The 16,447-nt window shown below is 36.7% G+C and overlaps 1 protein-coding gene and 1 long non-coding RNA gene across 3 annotated transcripts in view; one reads left to right on the forward strand and one right to left on the reverse strand.

Annotated features, from left to right (window-relative positions):
- Window positions 1-8,227: 8,227 nt before the first annotated feature.
- Window positions 8,228-11,373, reverse strand: LOC129758822 (uncharacterized). Of its 2 annotated transcripts, none has more exons than XR_008740074.1 (4): window positions 11,094-11,373; window positions 9,645-9,986; window positions 9,316-9,577; window positions 8,228-9,252 (listed from the first exon to the last, which is right to left on the reverse strand). It is a non-coding gene; the product is annotated as an uncharacterized LOC129758822 (long non-coding RNA). The 2 variants fall into 2 exon arrangements; XR_008740073.1 differs by lacking the exon at window positions 11,094-11,373 and adding an exon at window positions 10,282-10,484.
- LOC129758820 (dnaJ homolog subfamily B member 13-like) overlaps window positions 10,728-16,447 on the forward strand; it is a 28,083-nt gene continuing 22,363 nt past the window's right edge. The window contains exon 1 of the transcript XR_008740072.1: window positions 10,728-10,831. The gene's annotated coding sequence lies outside the window, so the exon portion shown is untranslated. The remainder of the gene's footprint in view (window positions 10,832-16,447) is intronic.

The following is a 16,447-nucleotide window of genomic DNA, read 5'->3' on the forward strand; positions in this document are numbered from 1 at the left end:
GCGGTGCGACATTTGTGCTGACAAGGCAGAGTCGGCGGTTCCGAGTTGACGCCATTGATGCGACTTACTGTTGGCGCTTCGAGCTGCGGGTTTTGTTGGCCATCGCTATTCGTGACTCGGAAAACTTGTCCATCGTTTGAGCTGAAATTTCATTAACGTAATCGATGATCTCCATTGGCGGCAGCCCTTTCTCCCTCTTCGGCTAAGGAGTTTGTCCAGGCTCTCAAATCTTGGCAGTTGCCCAGGTTGTGTAATTTGCGATTAATGAAAGTAGAGCTGGTTTTGTACAGCGTTGAAAAGACAATGAAAATTTATTTTGTTTTATTTAATGGCATTACTTTTCATAGCATACTTATCTTCGATCGCAGCAACCGATTAGATGGATAACAATAAATCAATTGGCAAATCACTGACAGCAAAAAAATAATGTGTAAACAATGCACTCTAAACTTCTCCTACTAAATTCTCAAGAGAAACTACCCAATGATTATGAAAATTGATGTGTGGCACACTTCATATTCCAGTATCGTGTACACAAAAATTACACACATGTATATGATTGGAAAACAATCTCATACCAATAAATGCCAAGCCAAAAATAAAACAAAACTTTTAACCGTTCAGCACGATAGTTGTCACAATATTTCGATCAAAAGTAGAAAAAAATGGTATAGTAAATCTAATGTAAATAACTATTGAGCAGCAACTGTACAATGGTAAACTTCACTCGAGTAAAAAAAAACGTCGTTACAGATATCGAACATTTTGAAAAGCTGTGAAAAAAAACCCGCAAATAAAACATTCAAAAACGTACAAATCTTCGCGAGCTGACTAAGCGGAAGCGTAGATGCCAAAATAATAGCAGAATCAAATGACCGCGTTGTCAGTTAGGATCAATTGGAGAAGGAAAAGATGGAGCATTCCAAAGTTTTAATATTCTCATATTACGGTAAACCACCATTCACTTTTGTTCTTCTGTGAAAGAACCGATTACAACTTAGAAAATACTCATAGGGTGGCCAGAAAAGTACGCACTGGTATAGTGACGATTGATAAAATGAAATGAAATATGAGGAGGAAACAAATTAGAACTTATACAAAGTAAACCTAAGTGTTGTTGTTATCGATATTGGTGTGATGAAATGAAAAGAAGAAACAAAACAAAAAATGGATACAAAGAGTAATGAGAACCAGCGCAAAGTTACGGACTATAACGGTAGGAAAAGTAAGAACAGAATTTGCAGCGAAAATCAGATCGATCAGTGTTGTCTAAGTGAACTTTTTTAGTCTCTATATATATTTGAATGTGCCTTAACAAACAATTACGGTAAAAGAGCGTAATACAAAAAAAAAACATAACAGAACCGTATTATTTTATAAGATTATTTTTCAATATTGTATTAAAAGAGAAAAAAACAAAACCGAATTGTTATTAACGATCATGATTCCACTTAAAACAAACAGACTTCCGTTCAATATAAAAAAATCTTCCTTAGTTGAATCGATGAAAGAAGAGAGGGGAAATTTTCAAAACACGAAAAATTTACCAGTCAGAATATACCAAAGTCTGTATACATTAGTCATTTTGGAGCGTTTTAATCGTAAGTTAAAACAAAATTTCGATTAATAAAATGTGAATAATCAAAATTGAAGGTTTCTGGTATTTTAGCGAACGAGAACCGTTATTGTATTGAAGAAGAAAACAGATCTGCGTTGAATAAAAAAAAATAACAAAAATCTAAGGCAACAGGCGTAATTACAAGTAAAAATTGTTTTGAATAAATGTTTGTAAAAATAAAACAAGTAAAGTGTAAATACATACGATTATTAAAGAAAAAAAAAGTTAAAACAAAAATCATAAATCCAACGGAAATTAACGTTATAAAACATTATATGACAAATTGAAATCTAACCATTTTAGAGATAATTCAATGTTCGTGACACAGTTGCAGGCAAACTACCAAAAACAAAAACAAAAGGAAACCGCTGAACAAGAACATCAACAATAGTGAAATTGAACTCAATTATTCAACCTACAACTTTTCCAAAGATCTTATATCTTATAACAGTGCAGTGAACGTGCTCCATTTTAACAAAACACTTAAGTAAGAAGGAGTTTGTAATTACAATAAAAAAAAATGTTACAATCCGACGGAATACATTGAAATCAAAGGCAGTACCGTTTTGCATCAAAGAATGGCAGTTACAAGAATTGTAACGAATGTGAGATGAACAGGACAAAAGCTAGATAAAATTGTGGATGTTTTACGGAAGGTCAAACGAGAAAAAAACCAAACACTAGTCAAAGGAGAAAAACCAACAATCTGGTACTATAGCGAATGCAAACAAATACAATATTCAATCAAACATAACAAAGAGAAGAAGAAAAAAAGAAACAAACAAATGAAACAAAATAGTCAAATAAATAAAAATCAGAGTTGAATAAACATATTGACAAAAATTAACCTATTGGCTTTTATTAATGTTATTTTTTAGTCAGATCACAGCCTCTCAACTCATAGATTTTTTTTTTATTCTCTAAAAATAATCTTAAAATCAGGATAGTTTCTTTTGTTGTCCCTAGCAAAGTGAAACCACTAAGGAGACAAATTGTCTTCGTGTCTGTGAAATTCAATCCATTTTTTGCGGGTTATTGGATACGCAGTAGCTGAACAAAACAGCTATCGGTTCACACAAAAAAAAAAACAATATATTTGCGAATAATTTTAATTTAAAGCATGGGTGGCCTAAGTTTCCTAAACAGCCTTATTATGAATGTATCTGACAGCAAAAAATGTATTTCTTCATGGAAATTTCGCAACCTGTGGGCTCTCGGATACAATGAAAGAAAGCTGAGCTTTTTTTGCGTTCCTTAATGTGTTACAGTGAAAAACACTAATAGCGCTAGGCCATAAGTTTTTTGACTATTAAAACCCCCCAAATTTCGGCGTCAACATATTCTTGACAAGCTATTTGTTTTTTTTTTATCCTTAAGGAAGGATAATTTTTCTATTCAATTATCTCGTACCGGTTCTACGTGCTTGGAAAAGAAATCTGCACTACAATGTTCTACTTTCAAAATGGGATTGATCAGCAGGCTATGAGTTGCTTTTCGGTTATTCACGTGAACTCTGGATGTTCGTACACTCAGCAGAAAAGGAAACGTTAAATTCATCTAGATTTTCATGTAGGCACTCATTACGTGAATTTTTGCTCGACTTACGAAGCTAATACAAATTCATTTGATCCGTACGTGAAATTCACACGGCTGTTTGTTGTCAAAACAAAGACACATTCGATTTAAGTGAAAAACCAGTGATCCGTATAGATCATTCACGTAGCATCTATGTGAAAGCATACCCAAGTAACAATTTTAATTTTATAAGAAACTGGAAGAGAGATATAAAACCTCGTTATAAAACGACGTCAAGTTTTATAAACCCCATTAAAACATGTATAAAACACCTATAAGAGTAAAAAGGCCCACCTACAGGAGGTTCTGAAGAGAACATTACAAGAACCTTATACAACCAGTTTTTTTCGTCAGCAGGTTAGATAATTAATTCTCGATGCACATTATTTTTTTGCGTGAATAATTTTCATCCGGGAAAGGTTTTGAAGTTGCTTGTATTGGTATAAAACGAAAAATATATCATTCGCCAAGACTAAAAAAAACGACTAGCGACTAATAAAAGTACTGTTATGTTTATAATATAGTTATAAATAGGCTTCTCCATATCTTAACGGGTTGCGCTTTCATTTTTATCGATTAATATTTGAAAAAACTGGTGAATAAACCGCGAGCCCACTTAGACTTGCGGAATAGTAAATCTTAATATAGAATAATATATTACAAACCAACTTTTAGCGATTCTAAATCTGTGTTTTTTTCTTAAATTGAATAGATGGCGAAATGCAAAAACCACAAAACAATTAAAAACTCACTATAGCTGTTTATCATTATTATGCATTTATTTAAACTTTTCACTTCTGTTAAAGAAACACTGCTCCGAAGATGGCTACCGCAAGCTTGATTACAGGGGTTCTTTACTCGCTTCCGGCCACTTTTCGGAGCCATCTGAATTTTGCAAACTCCGAAAGTTGATGGTATCTGCTTCCGTCAAATTTGACCCGCCTCCGGCAGATTTTTTAGAAGTTTGGCGAAGTTCTGCAATATAACCAAACAAAATAATTTTCTCATTTTAATAAGAATGAATTGAAACACCTACAAGTTCTTCCTTGCTTTGTCGAACTTATTCCTACAGGATCCGGCTGCTAACTCTCGTACCGCTCCTATAATGGCCAAGCAGTGGCGACAGCAGCTCTTTACTGAACTTAATTGTGTGTTCGCCGGAAGTTCTTAAATCTGCTCCAGTTTCACCTCCTCGAGTATTCGGATCCTTATTAGAAAATAAGCCGAAATTTCAGTTTGTTTACATTGCAAACTGAGTTTTTTTTTCTTTTTTCAACCGTTTGAAACGTCATTCACGCTCATTCAAGTATACCCATTTCGGTTTTATAGCAAAGTTTTAAAATTGCTGTATAGAGTCCTTGAATGCCAATAAATACAGGGTTAATATGAATAATCGTGAACTCGATAGGGGTTTTCAAAACAGGTTGTGTAGTCGTTTTGTAGCTGTCTCGCAGATAGTTTTTATAACGATCTTCGCAAAATAATCTTTACAGCCTTCAACGCTTTTTCAATCCCTCTAAAAAAACCTCCCTGTTTTCTTACAAAACTATTAGGAGTTTAAAATGTTGCTTGGGATACAGTATTCAATATGGCGTAGATCCAACAGTTGATGCTGGAATAAAGAGACATTCAGGGAGATGGAAAAGTTGATTTTTCGAGAGTAGTAAGAATTTGTCGTGTCGTTTTTGTTTACATTTTTTGCTATTTTTACAGGATTCGAAGACGCCCAGCAAACGCCATTGCCAATTGCCATTTTATCGGTGGTATTTCATTAAAATTAGTGAAGTGAAATATTTTTTTAAGATCTAAAATGCAACACGCTCTACGTTCATACCTACCAATATGAAATCTACGTGAATTGCATGTAGCAGAACGAATTCCTTTTCCACGTACGCTTCAAGTGGAATTCATCCACAACGCGAGCTCTGTTTGTTACTTGAAATTCACAAAGATTCCATTTGAATTTCCGTTTGGCAAAAATCTATGTACATTTTCACGTAGCGATAAGGTAAAAAGTTTTTTGAGTGTAGAAGAACATTTGACGATTGTGAATGATTATGTCATTCATGTCTGATTTAAGTCATTTGTTAATTACTTTGTTGTTGAAACCGACCGAATATTTTTTCTCCGCTTTCTTTATCTAATTTTATTTTTTCTCCTCTCTGATTATTTCTAGATTTTGATTTGATTAGGTCGTATGAGCCACCCGACTTGTTTCGAGAAAATCGCTGCTGAAGTTTTGTAACACATTTTCAAATCTTGTATTTCAAATGTGACTGAGAATTGTCTTAAAAATTGATATGCGATACAGTATTAGATGAGGAATATGCCAGTGAGAGAGATACGGGCAGAAATTTAGATGTTCGGGTAAACAAGTACTTACGACCTTTTGCATTAGGTTTTTGGCGCAAACGACGTTTCTCAAATTGATTTATTTTATCTGACAACATGACTTATTTTGTCCTAACCTTCGCTTATTTCTGCTAATTTGCTTCAAGAACTAAATTTCTAAAACTGTAACATATTATGATTCCTCTGGGGTATGACTGAATTATTTGTAATTTGTGTAAAGTAATTTGAGGTAATTCCTCCAGTAGTAATTTCTCAAGCATCTTAAAAAAGAGGATTAAATAAAGTGGACTTACGTTTGAATCCCTGAAGCGTTGTCTGCGGGTGATATGCGCTCTACAAAATTGGTAAGAGGGCCCCATCCAAGTCTCTTAACATTGGAGTTTAGCTATCTTCTAATCATATCTGTGCTGCAGCTTGGAATCTGTGCTGCGAGGGACTGTGAATTTGGTTCCTATTCAACTGGAAATGGCTGATTACTACCTCTGATAACTCTAATAACCATTCAAGGAGTGCAGAAACCACAGAAATAGCTCATCCGAAGCTTTTATGTTGGCTGCCACTGTTGGGAGAAAAATTATCAGGTTGAAAAAAGTTTAGACTCCAAACTAACGATTATTGCACTTACCCAGTAACAAGATGAAGAAATTTATTTCACTGCGAAAATCAGAAACACTCTTTTAAACGATTCCCGTTGAAATAAATAAACATTTTAGCACCTGGCAAAGAATTTCCTTCCAAAATGCAAAACGTCGCAAGAACCAACCCGAAGAAATGTTGTTTTGCGTCATTTTGCATCACGGCAATGCAGTGCTGCGCAAAACGTCGTTAGAACCAAATTGCACTCAAAAATGAGAAAGTGTTTATACGTCTTAAATTCAAATCATGTTCTAAAATTTATTTATTGATCAAATGAAACCAAATTTTTACCTAACGTAGAAAGTATGTTTTTCAATCGTTTGCAGTGAATAACTCAATTTTGTTTATGTTGGCTCTTACGACCTAATCAAAACAAACTCTAGATTTGATTCGTCTGATATTATTTCCTCTTTTTTATCATTCATTCATTCATTCATTTCTATGCACTATTTTCCATTCCTTATATATTTTGTGAAATAGCTCAGTTGGCAAGTCAGTTGCTTCCTGAGCCGGTGTCCGTGAGTTCGAGTCCAAGAGTAAATATCGATCACATTTTTTTAATAACCAAACACTATTTCTCTAGTTTTAAGTCATAGATGGCAGCACTATCTTGCCATTTAACCAAATTCATGCCAATTTTCGAATATCCGTTATTAATTAGGGAGTGCTGGATGATTTTGGTCAAGAAATAAATACATGTACCGTGTGAACACTTCAGAAATTCACATTTTTGGTCCTCAACGCCACTGTATGTAAACGAAATAAAAATGCTTTGTACTTAAAATGTAGGGTTTTTTATTGCACTTTAAAGGAAAAATAATAAAAAAAATATTCCGATGTTGTTTTGATGTATTTTCGAACTTTACGTCGAGTACCACTCATCATAGTTTGGACACCGTATTCACTGACCTCGGTGGCCATTTTGTTCCCCAATCTCTTCATCTCTGTTGCATCCCGAGTCGCCCTACCATTCTTCTTCATCTTCTGCTTGACAATTGCCCAAAATTTTTCGATAGGGCGAAATTGAGAGTAGTTTGGTGGGTTAATGTCCTTTTCAACCAAATCCACCAGTTGGCCCGATACCACTGTAGTACCTCTTTGCTGTAGTGGCAGCTTGCCAAATCTGGCGAAAACTCAACTGGTCCTTTGTTAGATATAATGTACGGAAAAAAACGTTTTTCAGGCACTCCTCCTTGTACATTTCGGAGTCCATGGTCTTGTTTTTCACAAAAACCGGGATTTTTCGTCCGCAGCTGCAAATACCTTGCCAGATCACTTTCACTTGCAAACTTATCGGCAAAAACGATTTCGAACTTGCCGGAGACATCACCCCGACCCAGTGGCTTGTGTAAAATGTCTGGCCAGGAAGTCGCCCAAAATCCATCTTCACGTGCGTTTCGTCATCCATGAGGATGTATCCGTCGTACTTCATTAGAACCTTGTTGTATAACTTCCGGGTCCGTCCTTTGGCTTCTACATTCTTCTTCAATGTACGGTTTGGTTGCTTACTGGCCCGATAAGATCGTATTCCTTCGCACAGACGAAACCTTCTGACGGTGGGCATTGAATTTCTTAGCGATGTCTTAGTCCGACTGCCTTGCCCTTCTCTCAGGAGATTGTATCTACTTTCTCTAAAACTCAGAATCGTCCTGCTGCCCCTCTCAGGGGTTTACACGTCTTGTTTAAAATTATTATACTGCCTATACACAGAAAAAATTATTTTCTGTAAAATTACGGCAAATATCCTGTAACAAAAAGGAGCAGGACTTTTACCGCAATTTTACAGGCCGGAAAAAAATTACTTGATCTTTATTTTTCAGTGCTTACATTATTTTACAGGCTGTTTGAAAATTACAGGACTGTAAAATTTCAGCTCACTGGATTGTTCAGTGCACTGATTTTTTTTTTGTTTTATTATAAATATGAAATTTTGATTTTTTTTTTCGGTGAAAATAAATATTGCAAAATAAGTTTCAATAGCTTTATTTAACAACATACAATTTTCATATTAGACTTGAATTTTCATGAATTCACCACACTGCGCCTGCAAAATTGCATACTACAGAAATCGTAGTAAATGTTCAGCTGACCACCGTCGGCGTAGAAAATCTTAGCCAGCTCGTCCGCATCCAACGAGTAGCGATCGTACGTTTCGCACACCGTTTTCGTAACAAACTTGTCCTCAAGCAGGATCTGAATCCTGGTAACGGAGCAGCGGAACGTTTGATTCTGACTGCAGGTTAGCTTGCTTTCGGGGATTAGCTCTCCGCAGAAGGTACATTCTTCCTGGGGCAACGGAACGTTGGTTTCACTGAGCATCTGATGAGCATTCGCCATGCCCTGTGCCATGATTGGTTTCAGAGACAGATGAACATGTTCAAAATATCCCGGGAAATGGTCGTTCGTGAAATCGAAGATGAAGTATTTTAGGCAGCGAATTGGGAGCAGCTGTCGATAATTCAGTAACTGCATTTGCTTTTTGTGTAACATGAAGTAAATAATTTTGGTAGCATGCAGGACATCGATAATCAAAGTTACAAACTGTGATTGATTGAACAGAACATTCGCTATCGGGAGACAACGTTTCTTGAAGTAACTCATCCTTGAACCGAGTTTAATTAGTTGTAGTTTCAAAGCGTAAGCGTAGCTGTCGTCCATGTTAGCTGGAGTAGCAGCCAAATCCTCGAGATTTCACGGTGTTTATGTTTCTGTTCCCTCGAAATCTGATGACTTCGGCACAATCGTAATAGTCGGTCATGCGGAGCGTTGGATTTGCGAGCAAAATTTTCAGTGGATCCTTCATTGTGAGCTGATAGAATAGTAAGACCGTCGGAGATCTGATGCTTAGATGATCGAAACTTTTCGCTGGGTAGCCTACAAAAATGCAGCATGTACGATTTTTGGTTACAACCAGCCCGTATATTGAGTACTTGGTTGGATTCATGTCGGACAGTACCTGTCGGTATTCGACAGACAGTTCTGATTTGAAAGTGAAAATTGCTCCGACTAGAGTGGCAATCGAATACGTGTTTCCTTCAGTTTGTTGCACCTGACTCAGACTAGAATGAGACCTAGAATAAGTAACAATTAATAATATAAAATCAAAAATTTAAATAGAAGAATTGATAAACCACCTGCTTTCATAAAGTTGTTCAGGTTCTCAGACGCTTTGACCTCTCCATAATAATTGCACAACAGTGCAATCAAGTGCGTTCTTTTTGATAAAACGACCAGCTCGTAATAGTCGACCGACTCGTAATAGTTCAACATTCAAGCTTCCCACTGGAAGATGGTCTGCATCATCCCACAGATTGGGGAGCTCAATCACATCCCAGACAGTTGAATCCATGTTCGTTTGAAATCGATATGCTGCTATTCGACCATCTCGTAAGCATGCTAGAACAACATTGATTTGTTTAGATATTGTGACCCACTTTAATTTAGTTATTTTATTAGAACTAACTGTGATGCTTTCGACTCGCACGCTATCAGCAAGAAGACTGCAGATGACAATCTTGCCAGATTTGGTTCCGAAGGCAAAGTGAACTGCCTTGTTACAGATTTGTTGGACATTATACACGCCAACGGACGCACGTCAATCGTGTAAAATTGGTTGAAGATGTTTGAATTTTTTTATCGGATTATTGTCATGAAAGTGTGCTATTCACATGGCAGATATGTCCACATACGGAGTCCAAATTTAAATACTGTTCTTGGTCGTGGTGTCTACCACTCCAGACTGGTGGATGCTGAATTTGGTCGGGGATTTGAAAGCTTCCGAACTCGATTATTTCCATGGTTAGAGCTGTGAAGAAAACAAGAATCAGTGGCATAATTTTTAGCAGTAGCGAAAAAAACGAATAATATTCTGGTAATCTGACGATAGGCCTAAAATGTCTGAAGAAAAATGTCAAAAACATGTACCTAGGTATTGCAAATCAATCTGCTCCAAAAAAAAATTAAAAGATAGCAACTGAACAAAGCAAACTGAACAATTTCAAACAAGACGATATTTTGCTGAAATGAACCCTTTGATCGTATTTTAAAACAACATTAAAAACATTTCCAATTATCTCGACCGCTAGAATCGACCAATATACCTTTGAGATTGGCAGCCAAACTGAGCACAAAACAACATCACTGGAAGCGGCAAAGCCGCTTAACGAGTGTGAGAATACACGGTGTCTGCACTACAGCACAAGACTGGAAGGATTTCTGCACAGTGTCGCGACCAGAACTAAGTTTTTCGCAGGTTGTATTTAATTTTTCTTTTCCTGTTCATTATTATGTAATTATTTCCAATATCTCCTGCTGATGGGCTGCGGATCAGCTGATCGTCATATAAAACTGTCAGATTTGAAGAAAAAAGAGAAATAAAGTCAGTAACGCTACTTGATTCATCGTGAGTAACGCTCTGGCGAAAAGGAATAATCAGACATATTTCAGTCATGATTATCCCTTTTGATGGCTGTAGATTTGCATTGCATCCCGCTTGAGCAAATGGAAAAGTCTTTGTCACTATCTACATCTCACTTGCGCCGTTAAATAAAAACATAAACAAAAATAATTGGTCTAGTCAGAGAGTGGTTGTGGTGCGTTTTCCAAAAAAATCGATGAAATTTGAGAACTTTTCTGGACATTGCCTTATAGGTAAGGATTTTTTTATAAGATAACCGTTCTGTTGCCGTAGTGGGCGTCTGAAGAAGGCCCTCCGAAAACATCTACTTGCCTGCTGATTTTTTTAATGCGAATTATGTTATTGTAATTGTAATTATTATTATTATTGTTATTACCTTTTGGAGCCATTTTAAACCTTTTGAAGGCATATAGGTATTTAATCAAATGGACAATCTAAAGAGGCTAGAATATTACTCCTAAGGACAAGCAGTATAAATTAAATACTCTTTCTTACCCAGCTTTTTAACTGGTTCAACAGTTACGATAAATTTGATGATGCGAGGTGTTCCTCTTCATCATAGAGCTAAGAAAGTTTTACCAAGGAATGCATTTCCGAGATTTCACCGACACAATTCCATAAACTTACTCCATCCAATAAAAAAAGTTCTGGTCCTGTACACTGTTCCCGACAGATACACCTTAATTAAACATGACACTTTTTCAGCTTTGGTGGCCAACTGTTATTGTGACGCTACTCCACCGGATGGATTTCCGGATATGCACGAGCAATTTTACAAAACGGACAGTTGCTGACACCAAATTTTCTTTTCTGTTTGTCTTATTTTCTTTTGTTTTGATTGTCAACCGAAAATTTTACAGCCCTGTAATTTGAAACAAGCCTGTAAATTATGTGCTAACTTGAAAATAAATTACATCGACCTGTAAAACTACGGCAAGTATCATGCTCCTTTTTGTTACAGAGCATTTGCTGTAAATTCAAATGACGTTTTATTTAATTTCAAAGCACTCTATTTAAAATTACTTAATTTTTGGATTACATGCAGTTTTATTTTACAGGTAATCATTTTCAATGACACGTAATTGTCATTATTTTTTTCTGTGTACTACTCCTCTCAGTAGGCTACTTCCTCCATCAAAACTCTAGTACTGCCCCTCTCGGGAGTTTGTAACTTCCATCAATCAATATTTTGATACTGCTCCTCTCAGGAGTTTGTATATCAGTTAACAAGTTATCATACTGCCCCTCTCAGGGGTTTGTATCCAATTCGTGCTGCCCCTCTCAGGAGATTGCAATTTTTGTGTCAAAACTGGATATTGCCCCTCTCATCTGTTTGCATTCCATTCGATTTCATTGTTACATTCTTCCCAAAACCCGTTTCAACTTTTATCTTTCAATCCTTCAAACGCCATGACAAGTTTTGTCGTGCTTTCCAAAGCGCTCAGTATGTCAGGTCTGTGCCTTTTCCACGGAAAGTAAAAGAGAGCAGTTTTGTCGCGTGCACAGGAAGCAAATCAACGCGATGCTAGTCGTCTCAGTTTAACAGCACCCTAACCACCCTAACGCCTTTTAACGACGGGTCCTGTCAATCGAAGGGTTGATCAATTTGCTATAGTGAATATCAAGTAGGGTTGCCCATAAGTATTATTCATATCCAACTACTTTATTCAGATTATTTACTAATCCCAATCTTATTTCCTACATTTGTGTCAACTGATGTTATATTTCAAAATATTTCAATAACATTCAAGGACACAACATAGTTATTAATGCAACAAGTTGCAAAAATGGGTGATAACTATTTGGTGTTTAAAAAAATTGTATTGGCCCAGAACATTAGCCCAGGACATCAAGACATTGCTTGTTTGCTATTGATTGAAGTTATTTTTATGTTGGAATCCGGAATTATGGCTACCCGTTGCAAATACAAAAAAAGAATATGTTGTCAATGAGAAACCTTAAAGCTACAAATATTTTCACCACAAACTTATTTTTATATCAGCACCCCAAGGTACAATTAGTTCAGCTAATACGGAACGAAACGATCACCGGGTAATATTATCGCGGCCTTTTTTAACGAAAGCGACTTTATAAACTGCTAGCTTAACCGTATCTAACCTATTTATCGGTCGCACGTGTAAGATTGTAGTGGAAGATGTGGGCTTCAGCAACGTTTTTGATCATGCTGGCAAATATAGCCTTCAGCCATGAGGCAGGTAATGACTTTTATTCTGTCATAAAAAGACACATTTTTACATAAGTTTAATATCTCCACTAGTTTCACCACTTCAAGAAATGGCGAAAACATGTCGTCCCAATGAGGAATTCAGCACGTGTGCTTGGGAAATTCCGCCCACGTGCGCAGAACCAGAATCGGACTCGGGGAGGAACTGCGAGTTTGCATGCCAATGCGTCAAAGGATATGTTTTGAAGGAAATCGGCGGTGTCTGCGTTCTCCAAGAGAAGTGTCCCAAGAAAGCCAAAGATAAGAACGCTCCTGAAGTTGAAGGCAGAAATGTTAACAATATGAACTTTAGAACTGAATCAGCTATTAGAACTAATGTTCATGATATTAAAGTAAACGACGCTAAAGTAAACGATACTGCAGTTAATGATACTAAAATTCAAACTAAATCAGCTAATGGAGCTAAAGTTCATGATACTAAAGTAAACGACGCTAAAGTAAACGGTACTGCAGTTAATGATACTAGAGTTCAAACTAAATCACCTAATAGAGCTAAACATCATAATACTAAAGTAAACGACGCTAAAGTGAACGATACTGCACTTAAGGATACTAAAGTAAACGATACTAAAGTACACAATATTGGAGTTATTGATACTAAACTTAACGATACAAAAGTTAAGGATACTAATATGAACGAAATTAAAGTAAACGATACTGAAGTTAACAATACTAAAGTTAACGATACTATAGTTGAGGACGCTAAATCAAAGTTAAAAATATTTAAATTTATTCTAAGCTTAAAATCATTTCGACAATTAAGTTAAAAAAACAGCATTCAATATATCCTGAAGTTTTGACACTTATCATTTCCATAGATAAAACAGAGATCTACTGATGAATAAAGTGTTTGGGAAAGAGACCAACTTTTTGATTTTAAGTGTTATACGTACTTCTGCATTCATACTCAGATTTCAGATTTAAAGTTAAAATTCAGATTTCAGATTCAGATTGCAGATTCGAGTTTCAGATTTCATACTGAGATTTCAGATTCAAATCCAAAGTTCAGATCCCAAATTGAGATTTCAGATTCAGATTTAAGATTCAGATTTCAGCTTTCAGATTCAGATTTCAGATTCAGATTTCAGATTCAGATTTCAGATTCAGATTTCAGATTCAGATTTCAGATTCAGATTTCAGATTCAGATTTCAGATTCAGATTTCAGATTCAGATTTCAGATTCAGATTTCAGATTCAGATTTCAGATTCAGATTTCAGATTCAGATTTCAGATTCAGATTTATGATTTCAGATTCAGATTTCAGATTCAGATTCAGATTTCAGATTCAGATTTCAGATTCAGATTTCAGATTCAGATTTCAGATTCAGATTTCAGATTCAGATTTCAGATTCAGATTTCAGATTCAGATTTCAGATTCAGATTTCAGATTCAGATTTCAGATTCAGATTCCAGATTCAGATTTCAGATTCAGATTTCAGATTCAGATTTCAGATTCAGATTTCAGATTCAGATTTCAGATTCAGATTTCAGATTCAGATTTCAGATTCAGATTTCAGATTCAGATTTCAAATTCAGATTTCAGATTCAGATTTCAGATTCAGATTTCAGATTCAGATTTCAGATTCAGATTTCAGATTCAGATTTCAGATTCAGATTTCAGATTCAGATTTCAGATTCAGATTTCAGATTCAGATTTCAGATTCAGATTTCAGATTCAGATTTCAGATTCAGATTTCAGATTCAGATTTCAGATTCATTCTGGTTACCCTATGGAAATCAGAAGTACGGATAGTTTTTGCTCTGATTTCTTGGCCGTTTTTTCGATGTTCTGGACTTTTTATGGATGGTAAATACGGTTGTACTTACGTATGATCGTCATGCGAAGATCCTAAAATACGCCGCGGTACATTCGAATGTGTGAACTGCGAGTTGTTTCGAGTTAAAGTTTTCCGGTATTTCAAACGGTATTGGGTGAATCGTTGAATTCGAGCTCCGCGCGATCCCCAATAAAATAAATACCGGGAAGTGAATGTAGTAGTGTGGTTGGGGAAGCTTGTTGGCAGAAAAAAAAATCCAAACAAGAATGGCTACGAACACACCGTGTCGTAGCATATGGGAAAGTGTTTGGGTATAAGTGGAAGATCGGGTGAATTCTTGCCGATCATCGGCTATTGGTTGGAAGTTGAGCTTCATAACTAGAAGAGTGTGAGAGCGAAAATAAAGTGTGCGCTATAATTCGAGTTAGAGAGCTCGTCAAAATCGAGCAGTGGTTTGTGTCTGAACTACTCGAAAGTTTACTGCTAGAAATCCGAAATCGGGTTACAGTATAGTTCAGAAAAATAGCAGCACCTACTAAGTTGAAATATAAGAAAGAAATAAAAATATATTGGTGAAGTGATCTTTTGGGAAGGGTCCAAAAGTGGGTGTCTAAGGGTGTAAATTTCCTCACTTCCCCCTTTTACCGTTTGTGATTGCGTTTGAAATAAAACAAGACAAATCGTGAGAAACGATAAATAAAACTTCGCGCCATGGATGGCGCACCCCCTGGGGGTGGGGGGTCCATAGAGTATGTGGATTCATCCCCCATCCCTCCCTACATGCGTTCGTCGACTTTTGACGGCCACAAAATATTCTTGAAGGTGCAACGACCGGGTGAAAACCCCACACCGCTACCAAAAAATCCATTTTGGTTTGCTTCAGCTGTTGAGGCTAAACTTGGTAAACCACTTAGAAAAGAAGTTAACATGGCGATCGATGGAAAGGGGCTTTGTTATACTCTGAGTACCTTTAATATCCAGCTGGCGGAAAATCTGAAGAAAATAAAGGAATTGGATACCAATACTACGATTGAGATTATCGACCATCCTGGGCTCAATAAAACGCTCGGAATGGTATACCTTCAGGAGACAACAGACGTACCGGAAGAAGAAATTCTCAAACAGCTCAAAGGTCAAGGAGTAACAGCAGTTCGAAAAATCACAAAATTTGTCGACAAGAAACAAGTCAATACGCCAATGATGGTTTTAACCTTCGGAAGTACAAGACTGCCCAAAGAAGTTTATTTCGGTTGGATGAAAGTACCAATCCGCACCTACTATGAGAGCCCGATGTTTTGTAAAAATTGTTTGAATTATCGCCATACGAAAAAACGTTGTGATCAACCCACACGTTGTACACGTTGTGCAGGAAGCCACTCCAACACTGACAACAATTGCAAGGAAACTTTTCGATGCCCACATTGCAGTGAAGGCTATTGCCTGAGCACTCCGCGGCGGGACGTAAATGTCCACTTTATCGCCATGAGGAAGCGGTCATCCGTTGCAAAACGGATGAGTCTATTTCCTGGGCGGAAGCTCGGAAAAGGGTTGGCCCGCTAAATGCCAAACCCACCTATGCGTCGGTCACCGATGACGACAGTGCCAAAAAAGATAAAATCATCGAAAATCTCATGGAAAATGTGCAAAAACTAACTGCTACGATAGAGCAGCTCACCAAAGAAAACCGAAAAATGGCATTGGATCATAAAATTTTCAAGGAAAAGGTACAAACATTGTTAGGGCAAATCCCTCACGGCGCACTGGTTCAGAATAACCGCGGAAGTTCCCAGACTTTTGGTAGTTCGAACAGTAAGCAATCAACACTT

This window comes from Uranotaenia lowii, chromosome 3, assembly GCF_029784155.1.
Source record: "Uranotaenia lowii strain MFRU-FL chromosome 3, ASM2978415v1, whole genome shotgun sequence".
Classification (NCBI taxonomy): Eukaryota; Metazoa; Arthropoda; class Insecta; order Diptera; family Culicidae; genus Uranotaenia; species Uranotaenia lowii.